The 13,848-nt window shown below is 43.4% G+C and overlaps 1 protein-coding gene and 1 long non-coding RNA gene across 11 annotated transcripts in view; one reads left to right on the plus strand and one right to left on the minus strand.

The window, feature by feature from the left end:
* LOC134479407 (uncharacterized) overlaps positions 1 to 6,334 on the minus strand; it is a 31,539-nt gene extending 25,205 nt beyond the window's left edge. The window contains exon 1 of the long non-coding RNA XR_010052726.1: positions 5,725 to 6,334. This is a non-coding gene — a long non-coding RNA (uncharacterized LOC134479407). The remainder of the gene's footprint in view (positions 1 to 5,724) is intronic.
* The window catches only part of Rad51b (RAD51 paralog B), a 544,534-nt gene that overhangs the window by 444,062 nt on the left and 86,624 nt on the right, over positions 1 to 13,848 (plus strand). The window lies entirely within an intron of this gene.

Genomic DNA, 13,848 nt, shown 5'->3' on the forward strand with positions numbered 1-13,848 from the left:
CTAAAAGGGGAACAAGAATACCCTTGGCAGGGAAGAGAGAGGCAAAGATTAAAACAGAGACTGAAGGAACACCCATTCAGAGCCTGCCCCACATGTGGCCCACACATATACAGCCACCCAATTAGACAAGATGGATGAAGCAAAGAAGTGCAGACCGACAGGAGCCGGATGTAGATCGCTCCTGAGAGACACAGCCAGAATACAGCAAATACAGAGGCTAATGCCAGCAGCAAACCACTGAACTGAGAATAGGACCCCCGTTGATGGAATCAGAGAAAGAACTGGAAGAGCTTGAAGGGGCTCGAGACCCCATATGTACAACAATGCCAAGCAACCAGAGCTTCCAGGGACTAAGCCACTACCTAAAGACTATACATGGACTGACCCTGGACTCTGACCTCATAGGTAGCAATGAATATCCTAGTAAGAGCACCAGTGGAAGGGGAAGCCCTGGGTCCTGCTAAGACTGAACCCCCAGTGAACTAGACTGTTGGGGGGAGGGTGGCAATGGGGGGAGGGTTGGGAGGGGAACACCCATAAGGAAGGGGAGGGGGAGGGGGATGTTTGCCCGGAAACCAAAGAATTATTATTAAGTATTAAATAAATTAAAAATAAATAAATAAATAAAAGGCAAAAAAAATAAATTGTCAAAGAATAAAACTCTGACATAAAATCCACCCCTAACCTAGAAGCTACCTTCACCTGATACCCATTGGCAGAGTGAAAATCAATTTCTACCAGTAAAGTGTGACTTGGGTATATCAACCACTCTCTAGGGCAAACACCATTCCCAGGAATAGATGCCAACACAAAAAGAATGCGACGATACTTCTGTAGACATTTCCTGCTATATACATTTCCTTTGTTTGGGTATTTTTGCCTTGCTGATCTTTTACTTTTTTGGTTTGGTTTTCATTGTTGCATTTTCTTTTAATTTTACTTCAACTTTGTTTCTTCTTCTTCTTCTTCTTCTTCTTCTTCTTCTTCTTCTTCTTCTTCTTCTTCTTCTTCTTCTTCTTCTTCTTCTTCCTCTTCTCCTCCTTCTCCTCCTCCTCCTCCCCCTCCTCCTCCTCCTCCCCCTCCTCCTCCTCCTCCTCCTTCTCCTCCTCCCCTCCTCCTCCTCCCCCTCCCCCTCCTCCTCCTTCTCCTCCTCCCCCTCCTCCTCCTCCCCCTCCCCCTCCCCCTCTTCTTCTTCTTCTTCTTCTTCTTCTTCTTCTTCTTCTTCTTCTTCTTCTTCTTTTTCTTCTTCTTTCTCCTCCTCTGTCTTCTTTTGAAAAGAGAGTATGAAGTTGGGTGCATAGGGAGGTGGGGAGGATCTAACTAAAAGTCAAGTGACAAAAGACTTAGTGATGTAATCTGTGGGTGATGAAGTCTGTGGATGTCATTGGTTTCTGGCAAAAAGCTTGAGAAAGTAGTGTAAAATAAATATATCTCACAAAGATAAAACAAAAAATAATATATCCTTAAATAGCCTCGACGGCTCCTATACATGTTCCTATGCTCACGTGTCAAACTGCCTGTCGGCAGCATATCATTTGCATGATGCCAAGAACGTCTGTGAATTCTCAGTCATGCGCACTGTTGCTGGACTGTGAATTCTCGGTCATGCGCACTGTTGCTAGACTGTGAATTCTCGGTCATGCGCACTGTTGCTGGACTGTGAATTCTTGGTCATGCACATTGTTGCTGGACTGTGAATTTTCAGTGATGCGCACTGCTACTGGACTGGTACTCAATGTCTCAACCTCTGTTGACTCTTACAAGTGAAAGCAATGTCTACTGGCTCACGCCTTCATATTTGCTTTCTTTGATTGATTACTGGAGGGAATGTATGTCTTTTAAAAAAATATTTATTGTCCATTTGTGTTTCTCTTGTGGCGACTTGCTTGTTTGGACCTGTCTGAACACTGAGGGGGGTTATGGTCTGCTTGGTCTATGGAATGCAGGATCTGGGCTATAAATTATTCTTCCGCTACATTATGTGATATGCCAACCTATGATAAAGAAAATATTGAAAATCATGAGAAAGTAATTTTGAGAATTTCATTTTATGATTAAGTATTCCACGGAGCTGGATTGCCCTTACAGATGAAGAAATTCATAACACCTGTTAAAGATGGGCCAATCCTAGACAGGACGGGAGCAGACGGGACTCAGCTAGACCCTGTGTTATAGTCCAAGCAAGTGTTAGTAGAAATGCAAAATACCTCCCCAAGTCTGCCCTGCCAGGGGAGGCTTTGCATAGTGCCTACCCCACCTGCCTGCAGCTGCCTCTCCAGGTTTTATGATGCGTCTAAGATGAAATTTTTACTGCCTTCTCCTTCCACCTCCCCCAGAACCACAGAGGGAAGAAAGGAAAACAGACCCCATCGAGAGGAATGAGCAGAATTGTCTGAGGTGGGGAATTGGCTACTCCAGAAGGCTACAGAGAGGGAAATACAAAAGACATAAAGCACACCTCACTTTAATCCCTTCCGTCTGCCCAGAGCGCCCAGAGAGCTCATAAAGTCTCCCTTTCTGGGTGATTGGATTCCTTTAGCTCAGGGCAGGCAGGGTTTTGTTGTTGCAGAAGAGGGCTCAGGGAGCTGGGGTGAGGAGAAAGGCCATCACTGGGGTATGAAATCTCCTCTCCTAGTTCAAGGTACTGAACTGTTAATACAAACAGCTGTGGAGGGAGGGGCCCAAGCAGGCCCACAGGCCCAGGCAGGCACCTCCAGCCTCTGCGTCCCCTTGGTGGAATCAAGGGACCATTTTGAATGCTGCTGGCAAAAAATGAGTGTCGTGGGTGGTGTGTTTTCTCTCTGAAAAAGTGGTTGTTCTGTGCCAGTGTTTAGAAGCTGGGGCCCTATGTTCTTTTTGTCTAAAATAAAGACTTGAGAGACCAGTCCTTTCAGACAGTGGAAAAAGGAACAAGGAGGGGGGAAAATCTCCTCCAGTGTGCTTTTGGTGTGGGTCTTTTTTGGCCTGTTTGCTTTTGACCTTTCTGCAGTGTTTGCAGGGTGGGGGAACTGGACTTGCTCCATCTGGGCTGAGCTCCTGGGTCCCCAACAGCAAACACTTAAAACAATCAAAACAATTTACTTGGCGGCTTCAAGAAGAATCTCCTGAAGTGTGTCTAGTCTCTGCTGCCTTTGAACTGCGGGCTAAGGCAGACATAGCTTTTTCTTCCCCCAGCCCTGCCCAAGCGACTCTGTCAGGCATCTTCTTGCCAGTCACCCTCCTGGCCTGTCCCCACTTCACTCCTGCAAGGCCTTTCCCACCTCCCCTGGGAAGCCATCCTCACCATCATATTAGGCTGTTTTGAATGCATGGTATCCGCAGAGAAGACACAGTATCATGATTTCTGTTTCTCCCTTTCATTGGCTGAAGTCCTGGAAAGTGGAGCTGTGTAGCCTGAGGGGGCAGCAGCAGTCATGATGACTATGCTACTGACACCATTGGTTTTCTACCTGTCGGCCACTAGGGCTCTCTTCTTGTAAGCAATGTCTACAGCCTTCCCACCAACCCCATTGTCATAGGTGACAACTCCATTTACAGAGGAAGTTGAAGCTTAAATGTTTGAAATTGAGCTCACGTAACTAAGAAGGGGCTAAAGCAAAGTTGACATCTGGAGCTTACTCATGTCTCTTTCAGAATCCCTTATTAGATGCTTGAGGAAGACATGCTAAATGATTAACTGAAATAGGCTTTGTACCTTGAGGAACTTTGCCAAGAATTTGAAGAGGCACCATCTTCAGTTGGTCCAGGAGAGCTTTGTTCTCTAGAGCTTCAGTCCCTTGTCTTCAGTGCCTTCTCCCTCTTTCTCTCTCTCTCTCTCTCTCTCTCTCTCTCTCTCTCTCTCTCTCTCTCTCTCTCTCTCCCTCTCTCTCTCTCTCTCTCTCTCTCTCTCACACACACACACACACACACACACACACACCATTCTCATCCTCAGGGGCAGAGGAGGGGTGGGAAAGAACAATTATGTTTTGTCTTCTCTCCTTGACTTGGTTCTCGTTCTTTCACAGTTTTTATAGTTACCACCAAAGACATTCCACTACCAGAATAAAGCTTCTGCCTTTGTAAGTCTACAGTAATCAAATGTCAACCATATTATATGCCTTAAACTAACAGAGAGCTCCTAAGACAATAACTGCAAATGGTGCCCGGTGGAATACATTTAAACATACACACACACACACACACACACACACACACACACACACACCAGAAATGTTAGCTTTTATCATTTTATTAATCCTTGACTAGAAGACAAAAGCCATAGATGGGATGAGTCAAGAGAACTATACTGACATCAGCAATTAACTGCAGTGACTAATACCTACTTCTACTTGCCAAATGTCATTACAAGGATTTTTCACATATTAGCTGGTTTACATTAGCTTTCTTTTTTTCCCTTTGTAAAATATACTTTTATTATTTTATTTTTTGTGAACTTTATATATGAACCATCTACATCGCATTGCTTCTCCACACCCCCAGTCATTTCCACAGCTACCCGTTCCGGGTAAGGGAGTGGAGGTGCACAGACAAAGTGCAGGAGATTGGGTTTGTGTGTCTGGCGTGCACGTTTCTCAATTACACCTGAAGAACATGATGGAAATGAACATATTCCTCATATGTGTTCTCAGGAGTGAGTGTACATCACGGTGGATGCCCGTGGTGTTTTGCACTGTCCCAGACACTGCTCAGGGGAAGACAGGCAGCCAGGAATTTATGTTCTTAAAAGCAACTCAAAATGGGCAAGCCCTTTTGCATCACACTTACCTTCTGTCAAGCTAGCATTTCCCAGTTAGCATGAAACCTACATTACCATGGTAGAGGCTGCTCCTAAAAGGAACAACTTAGCATTCTTATTACTCTCGCCCCTGCAGAACACCACATTTCCATGTTTGATAGAGGCCAAAGCAAACTCTACAAACAAACCGAATCCTTCAAACTCTTAATACTTAGGAAACTGATATTTTACATAGAGTAAGAGTTTGATGAGATAATACAACTGAGTCAATAACTGGGAAAAATGATAAAACTGGGGCTGGGGATTTAGCTCAGTGGTAGAGCGCTTACCTAGGAAGCACAAGGCCCTGGGTTCGGTCCCCAGCTCCAAAAAAAAAGAACCAAAAAAAAAAAAAATGATAAAACTGTGCAATATGCATGTCCACAGAAAATGCATGCAAATAAGAATCTATATGTAAAACACATGTTATTATATATAAAGTTATATTTTTATTTGTTTGCACATTCTGGATTAGGCCCAGAATAGAAGCAGAAGTATCTTCAGGTGTCAGACTGCTTACCCTCCTCAACTGTGCACACTCAGCTTTTTCCTAGTTTGGTCCTTGACCTTGTGACTGGTGTCACTGTATAGTTCAAACAGGAGACCTGGGACTGATGTCACCCCGGAAAGTAAAGTGTGATATTCTCCTGTGAGAGAGCCCTGAAGTCAAGACTTATGGGGAGTGTGCACACATGGGCCCTTGTGTCTATGTGCCCTGATGTTAGCTGGGAATCTCAGGCATTGTCCTGCTTCACAGACACACAGGGAAAAGACACAAATTGGATGGCAGTTAGAACCCATGACAAAGACTTGTCCACGGAAAGGTACATGTCTGACTAGGGCACATGCTTACCTCCCCATATGCATTCCAAGGGAAAGCAAGGACACATGGATTGCCTTCTCTTACTGGCTCTGTGTGGCAAAGCCAGGGTCTGATGAACATTTACCTTAGCTTTGCTGTCATCCTTTCTTGTCCGTCTTCATCCTCTCTCTCCCCATCCCCATCTTCTTGGTCCCTGGGTTCCCCTTGTTTATGATTCCCTACCTGGTCCCCCATCAACCCTCTCATCCTCTCCTATAGCTCACAACTGCTCTCCCTGGCCTCAGAAGAGTCTTAGCCTGACTCAGGACTCAGTGAATCAGAGTGCATGACACAGGCAACCACCAGGCATTTTGTGGGGAGGACCAATTAGAGACCAGAGTGACCAGGGTGAGCAGCAGGACGTCCAGAAGGACGCTGAGCTGCTGAGGAGTGTAGCCTAATCTCGTTACAAGCAGGATGGAGACTCCGGGCCCACAAGCTTCCTCCCTGCTGTGCCTAGAGGGATATCATTGGAGGACGCAGGGCTGTGGAGGGCTCTGCTAGCCAGCAGCCCCCATCCCCCCACCCTCCAGCCCCCTAGATTCTCTTTTCTTTTGCAGTGACACACACTGAGTGCCTCTGAGGTCATTTGTTTCCCACAGCCTCACAGGGCGCTGTGGCAACAAGGGGGACAATGATCTCTCACAGGAATGATGGGAGGCCTTGTTTTGCCTTAAATAAGCCCCTTCAAGGGAGCAGCAAGGTCTGTTGTGTGTGTGGTTTGTTTTTTCAGAAAATCCTCCTGCCCATAGTTCCAGTGTGAAGTACTCAGGCAACTTCAATTGAGGACATAAAGAATCCTATGTGTGTGAGAGAGGGTTTAATTTTATTTTTATTGCCGCTTTGAGACCAGAACTGTGTTTTCCCTTCTCTCAGTTACCCTCTCTGCACTCATGCTCCCTGGACCCCAGCATTCTTCAGATAGTTATAGGCAGGAATTGGCAGGTGCTGGGGACACAGCATCCGTGGATGCCCACATCCCCTGTCGGCCTCCAGTTGCCCTCTTCTTTGGTGAGGGAGCTCAGCGGGGATTTAGAAATGTTCCTTTGCATTTTTTCACCTAGTCAGGAGTCTGAAGAAAGTGCTTAAAAGGGCATGTGAAGGGAGGGGTGGGATTCCTAGCAAAGGGAATGTAGAAACTGAAGAGAGAGGAAGACTGGCCCTTTATGCCACCTCAGAACACAGCAGAACTTCTGGGGAGTGTCCAGGAGGCAGGCCTGGGTAAGAGACAGAGAAGTGGGACTCAGGGCCTGATCCAGCTGTGTGTTAAGGAAGGATGCTTAGGTGTTCTGACCATGCTCTGATAGCCCCACTCAGAACAAAGAGCTGTCCCTCTATCTTAGGGTGTTCTGTCGAGGGTTTCAGGCCTTCTAATGGAGCACGGGGTGACCGTGGAAGCTGCACAGTTAAGCATTACCCCCGATAAGGTCAGGCCATGCTGTGCCACTTTGATATTTCATCTGGAGAAACTGAGCTTGGACAGATCAAAGTCATTCCCAAGATTGCCCAAGGTGAAGAGCTTATGTGAAGACTTCAGATTGCACCCAGGATCCCTTGCTCTCTGGACCCTTAGCTAACTAGCGCAGTCTAGAAATTCTTTGTCCTTGTTTTTCGAGAAGGGTAATTGAGACGGGGTCTGATCTGAGCCTTCACTAGCACACATCTTGCCTCTTGTTTAACTGCTTTCTAATAATCATAAAACAGTATCACTTCTACCATACCAAGCTCAAAAGCTGTTGGGTTTCTGATCAGGACAGTAGGAAATAATATTTTTTATTTGCCTCTCAATTTCCTGACTTTTTTTTTCAGTAACATTTTGAGTATTTTTGTGAAATACCCAGGAAGGAGATTTTTCCATATGTGTCTGTTGATTACACTCTTATTAACATGTAATAATTTAAAGACTGGTATCATTTTGTAGTAAATTAAAAAAAATAGTGAGTTATTCTTGAGGAATATCTCCAAGATTAATTCTTAACTTCTATATCACTTTAATTCTTCACGGTTTCTGAAATGGGAGTCCTGAAAGTCTTGACAATTGGATTGATGTATGTTCACTTTCTCTGCAACATCAGTTTATTTTTTAGTTTATCATCTATTTTTATTTTGCGTGCAGTGATGTTTTGTCTGCATGTATGTTTGTGTAAGGGTGTCAAAAACTGAAGTTACAAATGGTTGTGAGCTGCCAGGTGGGGAATTGAACCTGTGTCCTCTGGAAGAACGGCCAGTGCTCTAATCCACTGAGCCATCTCTTCAGTCACTGCCCTATCCGTTTAATGCTTATTCTAAACTGAAATAACATTCATCAGTTTCAAATAATAGACATCCTATAGTCAATATAGCCTCTGTCTCTTTCTGACAGTGATGGGACACTGGCCAGACTTTCCTATTTCTAGCCATGATGGAAGAGAAAGGATAGACTGATTTGAGCTAAGAAATATAGCACTTAAACAAATAAATAAAAATCAACAAAATAATAAGGTCTGTGACAAATGATAGATGGTGAAAGGAAGCCCCTAATCTCCAGTCAGCTTTGCAAATGGCTGACTTTAAGCAAGTGCAAACTGTGCATAATTTGCCTTGTGACCCTGGACTCAAGCAGCCTTCCTTTGTGGATCAGCACACCCCCACACCCCCAGGGCCTTTTAACTATTGACACATCCTACTGCAGCGTCCACATATACAAAGGTTTCATCAAACCCAAAATGGTAACCAAAAATGCTGAACTGCAAGGAAATGGCATTGAGAGCTGATAAATAAATAACAGGCCTGTTGTCCCACACCCCAGTCTAATGCTCTCAAGAGGTTCTTATGTTGCTCGAATTAGTGGGCATGTAAATGAAACCCCTGTTGGCCTTGGCAGATACTGGCCTCTTCCTTGACCTTGTTTGACTGAAACAAAAAGTCATTGGTAGAACAAAAATTCAGAGCTCTGAACTTGGTTGAAAGAAAAGGGCAATTCTCTGAATTGGGTAATTGGATCACTCTCCCAAGTGCCCTCCGGCTTATATCAAACATATAAGAAGGGGATTAATAACTTCAGTGTGTAAGTGAGCTTCAGCCAGCTTCTAACTCTAGCGTTTCAGTCTCAGGAGCTTTGGGACACTAACAGATTTTCTTCAGAGCATTTGAAGTGCTCTTTATAAAATGCAGGAAGGGTCTAGTCTACAGGCTACTATGGAATCCTTGTCATTTGTGGATTGTTCTACTTGACAGGCAGCCCTTCAAAATGGCCACTTAATGAAGCTCACCACCGAATTATCAGGCTTTAAAAACCAATGGTGATAACAGTGTTACTCCATAAATAGCCACTTCCTTAATCATGACTTTATAATCCAGACTAAATTAAATGTATCTATAAAGTGAAAAGCTCACCATAGTCCTATTTCTTACAGAAAAGTTTGGGTATTTCAAGACTTACCACAGACCCATAACCTTATGGGTAAGTTGTAAGGAGTCACCTGAAAAGCAGGGAACATTTTATTAATATATTTTAATTGCTCATGATTCCAGTCAGTGCTGAATCCCTTCTTCTGGGTATGATATACATAGTATAGAGGAAATTAAAGGTCACTAAAGGTTTCAGCGAAGCAGGTTCATGAAGATTGGAGGGACACATGGGAAGGGAACCTTTGCTTCTTGGGAATGTGCAAGTGCAAAGAGACCCAAAGGAGAAGGCTCATGAGTTTATGAGGCAGGAAAGCAGAGAAGAACATTCCAAGTAGAAGGCACAGCACTCAAAAGAAATATATTTTTAAAGCAGCATTGGAGATTAACCCGACCCAGGTAGAAAAATGCAAACTGAAATCCCCATTTTTCTCATAGAGGTTGTTTTACTGAATCCTCTAACATGGGGTTACTAGTGGTAGAGATGCTTTGATGAATAAAGAGGGTGGGGAACATTTATGAAACCTTTACAGGTATAGGCATCTTCTGAAGACCACACAGAAGAACTCCTACAGAACATTCTAGAATCGATTCTTATCTTAATAGATATATATCAATTCAAAGTTCAAGAGTTAGCAGAATCTTATTATGTATTCATTTATTGCTGACTTAGTTTAGAGGTAGAGTCTTGTTTACTCCTGATGAAATGTTAGAAAACTTGGATGGATGTATTGGTCAGGGTTCCCATGAGTAAGAGAACTGATGGGGTGAACATATATAGATATAGAAAGGGGATTTATTAGCATGACTTACAGGCTGTGGTCCAGATAGTCCAATAATGGCTATCTACCAGTGGAAGAGCCAAGAATCCAGTAGTTGCTTGGTCTAGAAAGTTGAATGTCTCAGCTGGTCTTATGGTTTATGCTGGAATCCTGAAGAAGCAGTCTCTAATGCCAGTGAAGGCATTGACTTAGCAGTGAGAACAGGCGAAGAGAGACAAGCTTCCTTGTCCCATGTCCTTTGTATAGACTGCCAGAAGAAGGTATGGCTCAGATTAAGGTATATTTTCCCACCTCCAAAGATCTGGATTAAATGTGGGTCCTCCTACTTTTAATGATTTAATTAAGGAAAGTCCCTCACAGGTGTGCCCAGCCACTTGAGGTTTAGTTAATTCCAGATGTAGTCAAGTTGACAACCAAGAGTAGGCAGCGCAGTAGATTTGCTTCTGTGAACTAGAATACCAGAAAAAATTAACTTTAATCATGAGCTGAGTACATATCTTCTCCTCCTCCTCCTCCTCCTCCTCCTCTTCCTCCTCTTCCTCCTTCTTCTTCTTCCTCTCTCTCTCTCTCTCTCTCTCTCTCTCTCTCTCTCTCTCTCTCTCCCTTGACTTTTCAAGACAGGGTTTCTGGGTTTCTCTGTATCCTTGGCTGCCTGAAACTCACTCTGTAGACCAGGCTGGACTGGAACTCACAGAGATCTACCTGCCTCTGCCTCCCGAGTGTGGGATTAAAGGTGTGTGCCACCCCTGCCCAGCTTATTTCCCTTTAACTTTCATAGAAAATTCATGAAGTAAATGTTTTGCACATGTAGCAAACAAAATGTCAAAGAAGTTAAGTAACTTGCCAGAGTAAAGGCAGACCATTTTATTTTTATTTTATCTTTTATTTAGCAATGGTTTCTAGCCAGAGATGACGAAACAGTTTCAGCTTGCTAGCTAATGTGTTTAGATGATTATGTTGAAGTTTTGATGCAGCTGCCTCCACATGCTCCAGTGTGGGGTGGTAGTGGTGTGTGACCTGCATGTGTCTCACCAAAGAAACAGCCTTCGGATCTTTACTTCCTCCTGAGAGCGGAAGATGAGAGAAGTCATCTGAAGACCAGTGCAGGAAAGCTATGCCTATTGCCAAGGAGCAAAACACTTTGTTGTTGCATGAACAATATAGGCCAGTAAATTTATGAGATCTAATTGTAAAGACTTGAAAGGGAAATTAAGTGTAAATAAAGTGGGTTTGTAGCTTAAATGTGTATCTTGAATGTGATGACAGATTTCAGTTTGCTTTGGTGTCTTATTTTGAGGATAGCTGCTAGACTCTTTGCTTTGCCTGGTCTCTTCCTCCTCCTCCTCCTTTTCTTCCTCCTCCTCCTTCTTTAGGGATATTATATTTTTATTCTTTGTATGGAGTGAGATGGAAACTACACACACACACACACACACACACACACACACACACACACACAGAGTGTCTTGACTGTGATATCCCTTCACTAGGCAGTTTAGTCAGTGCCCAACTCTTCCCTACAGCTAGTGCTTTGTTTGTCCTGAAGAGTTTGATGATTCATCTCTCTGGGGGGATGAGACATGGTCCCATATTGATATCACCCATTGGGCTTATTGCTTTGCTTAAATTCCCAGATTGTTCAAGTGTTTGCTGATTTTTTTATCCCAGAATAAAGTCACTTAAGTCACCATGTAGTGCCAGTGGATCTGGCAACTTATAAACTTTAGAAAGCCTCCATCCCATAAAGATGTTCTTAGCACTGCATCAGCCAGGGTGCAATGCCCTTTTACATGCAAAGTCTGCACAGATTGGGTCCACAGAACTGAATTATGGAAACCCAAACTCTCCCTTTAGAAGCCAAGAGCACTCCAGAGTAGTTCTGAGGATCCTCGCTCAGAGCACTTTCGTGCTACCTCAGGTTCTTTCTTCATTGCACCACTGGCTTTTTCTTGGGTGAGATGGAAAGCATTGGTTCTGCCTCTCTTGGGGGTTATTTTTGGTTACTTGGCTTTGAATTTGGGTGTAAGTTAGTCGTTGAAATTCCTCTCAGAAAACCCTGTTGTTCTTTAAAATGGATGCTGTGTCCTTCACTTCCCCTCCTGAGAACATGGTATGCCATTTCTGGCAACTAGGTTCCATCCAGAATCTCTTGAGTTTAGGTGATAGATGGCATAGTCATAATACCAGCTTGGTGCAAGCTGCAGAATTAGAGACTGTAGCCTGGTTATTTCTCTGTATCACACAGCAGTCACTTCTGAACAACAACAGCAACAACAAATGCTATATACAATAAAATAAGCTTTATTCTTTTTTGCTGCAGAAACAAACTTTGAGAGGATGATTCTCTCACAGGATATGGAAATGGCCTTGGAGAAGATCCAGGGCTAGTGGCACAGCTGCTATTTCCTGCAAAGGACATCTACATCCAGAAGGGGAAAAGACAAAGATAAATATATAGCAGGAAAATAATGCCTGAACATATTAACAGGAATGAAAGGATTTGCCTGTGTCATAATCTGTCCATAAAGGTATATAGCCATTGTCAAGAATTACAGTTTATGCTTAGAATATTTAAAGCTCTCCATCAAACAGTAACTGATCCACCACCAACAGCAGCAATAATAACAGCATCCAATGCTGTTCCCTGATAATTGTAACCCTCTTTTGGATGTCTAGTTTTACATTTATAACAGTCTGGTATGGCTAATAAGTTATTTTCAAAAGGCTAAGTAAGGCTGGTAGAACTGGAGCTGGGGTATGTAAAGCCAGGGGGAAGACGGGATTTTATACTAAACAGACTTTTAACATGAAAATCAACATGACTTAATTTACACTTTTAGAAACCTGCATAAACTTGATTGGGGCCTGAAGGAGATGGAAGCTAAGAAATAAACCAGGAAATATAGCACCAGTGGATGGCTTTGGAGAAGGGTGAGGGGATGAGACTGGCCTCTCTCTCAGCTGTGAAAGAGCTCTTGACTCTCCCATCTGCATGTACTACAGACCCAACAGAGAGGGTGAGGGAGAACAGCATTACTGGAGAACTTCCCAGAACATATTTGGATTCCACACAAATGGTATTTGTTTGCTGGTGTTAATTAGGATTCTGATATTTTAAGATCCCTGCTTCATGTTTGGGAAGTAGAAAACACAGAGCTTGTGAGTAATTAAGAAGAAATAATGACATTAAGGATGCTAATGTTTTTCTTCTGGAGTTACTGAAAGAATGGAAATCCAAATACCAGACTTTCCACTCCCTTGAAAGCAGTGACATGGCTTTTTAATGGTCCTTTCACTGCTTCTCAACAGAAGTCCCACCATGACGCTGCTTGTGGAGTTATGATATCTCTTTGTAGCTCTGTGACTCTAACAAGTAAATTAAGAAAAATACACGTACTATAAGAGCTAAGACAAAGCAGCAACTTTAAGACAGAATTCTGCTGCTCCCATTGTTTGTTAATGAGCCAGGCAGCTGCTGGTCCTTCCTGATTATCCTACATAGGTTGTGTTCCTCTTTCTTAGATGTAGAAGAATTTTAATCCAGCAACAATGCTGCTCTGGCAAGGGATCACAACCAAAGACCTTCTAGGTCTGTATGATCAGGAAGGAATACATACCCTTCATCCCTCTGGCTAGAATTTAGACACATTCTTAGTACATATCTTTAGTCCTGAACAATGACATCTAACTGATGGACAAAGTGAGGAATCAGAGAAAGATTTGTCAGAATTGGTCAGAGATAGAATACACCCAACTCACAAGAGAACAGACAGAAAAGAAAGGCTACTTAAGAGCAGTGCAGGGGGAAAAAGTGGAGTTGAGTTTAGCAGAGTTTATGTAGTTCATGCAGCCAGTGCAGTGCAGTTCATGGAATTCAGTGGCAGTTTTGCCAACTAGAGCAACTTAGTCCGAAACCAAGAGAAGCCAGTTTGAACCAGTCAGCTTGAAGAGTTGTTTGAGCCAGAGCAGCCAAGTTGAACCAGCCAGGGTTCAGAAAGAGCTAGAAAGGGTGAGTTTATTCAGTCTTGGAGGCTGAAACA

The sequence above is a fragment of the Rattus norvegicus genome, chromosome 6, assembly GCF_036323735.1.
Source record: "Rattus norvegicus strain BN/NHsdMcwi chromosome 6, GRCr8, whole genome shotgun sequence".
Classification (NCBI taxonomy): Eukaryota; Metazoa; Chordata; class Mammalia; order Rodentia; family Muridae; genus Rattus; species Rattus norvegicus.